Below are 3,356 nucleotides of genomic sequence, written 5' to 3' on the forward strand. Positions count from 1 at the left end.
AGATGGTACTGCAAATGCTATTATAATGTGTGATTTTGAATTAGGAAAATATCAAAGGAGTGATGTTTTGCCCTACCTGATGTATTATTGTACCGAATACTCAGTATGTTCCCCAATACTAGTGAAAAAAATTCTCAAGTGATTCAGGTGGGAATCGAACCCACGACCTCCAGGTAACTAGCCTGGTGCCAATGCCACTAGAATACCGAGTCACTGTTGTATCCGATCCCCAAGTGGCAGCGAGTATGAGAAAATGTTATCGGAGTTAGACATACCTATTTCTTGGCTGTTTTTCTGAACCTTCATTTTCTCACATTCTTTGGTGGAGGTGTTACTGAAAAAAAGGTAATTTGAAGAAATTTAAAGAAATTGTTCAATAGTAAATGTGAAAACAGATGAATTTTTATCAACATATGAATTTAAAAAACTGATTAATCTTTCTCCTGAAGATGAATAAAATAATCGACCTCAAACACCAAACAATATATATATTTTACAACGGTATATGTTTATTAATCATTTGTTTTGTTTTAACTTACTGTACATCCATGGTTCCATAGAAACTTCTTGTTGACGTTGACTTTGCCGGTGTTCTTGTGTGGAGAACGTTTTTCCTCTCGACCACTTCCACTGTCTTCCCCTTCATTTGAACAACCAAGCATCTACAATTCAAAGACATGTGAAGATGTTGTATGCCCATAGCCATGATGTGCCTATATATGGTCGTGATGTAATGTATCATGACCATATTTAGGCATGTCACATTAAAAAATGGCTGTCAAAAGCTGTGCCAACAGGGACACACCCAGCAATTTGTCCCACTTGAAAAGATTTAACCAAAGCACAAAAGAATTTAGACTATCAGTCTTCTATCATACAAAGCATGAAATTACAACACTGACAGATCAATATGTAGGTACACTGTCTGCCACCACTAACAGTGCAATTCGTATATAAATGAAAATACTGTGAATGAAACACCAGTTTACCTGACATATATCTGCAGTTTTGAATAATGTTTTCTTATCAACTGTTTTATAGGATTCCAATATTGTTGGTATGTCCACCAACTGAAAAACACAAACAAAATCAATCAGTAATTTATTGTTTCAATTGCAATATAATAGTAAATGATATAAATGTGTAAAGAATGAATGATTACAATGATGATTGATGATGATTGGTGATTGATGATGTGTTTCAAAGTCTTTGGTCCAATGTATGAAGGGCACAGCAGCAGAGGTCATGAGCAAGCTAAATGGATAGAGGCTTGCAGCCACCTAGGACCCCTGGGGGGAGGACACAGAAGGGCAAGAAGGCTAAGCCCCCTGAAGGGTCAGTGGTCATGACATTCACATGCCTTGAGTAATTGATTTCCTATGTCCCATTCTAAATACATCTATAAAATGGAGGCCATTGGTTTGAAGTTTAAAAGAAAGAAAACATATATCCAGAAAAAAAAACATGTTACATGTCTATGGTCATGACATCACATCATGACCATATATAGGCACACCATGACCATATACTGCACAGAAGGGCCAGAAGGCTAAGCCCCCTGAAGGGTCAGTGGTCATGACATTCACATGCCTTGAGTAATTCATTTCCTATGTCCCATTCTAAATACATCTATAAAATGGAGGCCATTGGTTTGAAGTTTAAAAGAAAGAAAACAGCTTAAAGCTATATCCAGAAAAAAAAACATGTTACATGTCTATGGTCATGATGACATCACATCATGACCATATATAGGCACATCATGACCATATTTAGGCACATCATGGCTATATGTGGCAAAGACAAGCCAAACCAGTCACTCGTCGCAAATCGTGTTTCACAGAAAATGGCCAGAACATGCTGGAATGTCAAATTTTAAAAAATCTATTTTATTGCACTAAACTAATCTTTACATATCTATACATCATTCTATGCTGTTATTGTCCCCATTTTCAATGTTAAAACAACACTTTTTAAGGATTTAATGATAGTTTCTGCATGAGAAATGCCTGAAATCATGAAATTTGAAGGCTGATTTCTCATATATTGTTCTTTAAACAGCTGTATGTTTAAACGCTTGTAACTTCATAAGGAAATGTCCGATTTGAATGATTTTTTTTACAATTTTATAGCTATTATTTTACTCTCTAACACTGTATTAATAACTCAAAATCGATTTTTGCGACGAGTGACTGGTTTGGCTTGTCTTTGCCACATATATAGGCATATCATGGCTAGATGACATCACACCATTACCATATATAGGCACATCATGACCATATTTAGGCACATCATGACCATATATAGGCACATCATGGCTATATATGGCCATACAATAGTTTTGTTTTGTTTTTGACAGTTTGATAGTCTGGACAGAGCTTTAGTATGAGTACTCTATTAATAACATCCTGATTATTATTATAATACAGTACCCCATTATTATAGTTTAACATGTAATTAAATTGGTAAGGGCACTTAAGAAAAAAGAGGTTTCCTTCAAAACCTAAGATCTCCCTTGGCTTACAGGCTTGCTGACACATTAGGCAACACTTCTTTATAACTTTTTTAGCGAACCCGCCACATACAGTACCAATAATAATAATGATGACTTGCTGCCATGTAAAAATTAAAATTTGACGCCATTTGATACACCAAACTCAATTGAACAAAAATTTCCCCATCTGATATATATACTGTATATAGGCCTATATACTGTATTTAAAAAAAATATAAAATCTTTTCTTTATTTTTACTACAGTATGCCCGCTGCTGCCTTGAAATATTCAAAAATAAGATACGATATTTCTTCCTAATTATACAGATTTAAAACATTTAATGATCCCATTACTTCACTGTTTACATTCAACAATAAAATGCTATTATTATTTTCTCCTCCGTCTGGATATATTTGGCAAAAATATTTGCTAAATATAAAACCAAAATTACATTTTAATATTTTTTTCATCCTCCTCAGATGACGATCTTTAAAACAAAAAGTTTGGGAAACAAATTATAAACCAGAGCCTTGCAGGCGTCAACGTTCCTATGCATGATACACGACTTTTAGAAGTATATATATATATATATATAAATATATATATGTATGTATATAAATATATGTATATATATACATATATACACATATACATATATATATATATTTATACATATATATATATATATATTTATATATATACATACATACATATTGATATATATACATATACGTATATATATATATACATATGTATGTATATATATATATATATATGTTTATGTGTGTGTATATATACTTATATATAAGTGTACATTATATATAAGTATATAAGAATATAAGTGTATATATATAAGTATATATA

The sequence above is a fragment of the Anneissia japonica genome, unplaced genomic scaffold (assembly GCF_011630105.1).
Source record: "Anneissia japonica isolate Jap-2015-1 unplaced genomic scaffold, ASM1163010v1 scaffold904_len716149_cov161, whole genome shotgun sequence".
Classification (NCBI taxonomy): domain Eukaryota; kingdom Metazoa; phylum Echinodermata; class Crinoidea; order Comatulida; family Comatulidae; genus Anneissia; species Anneissia japonica.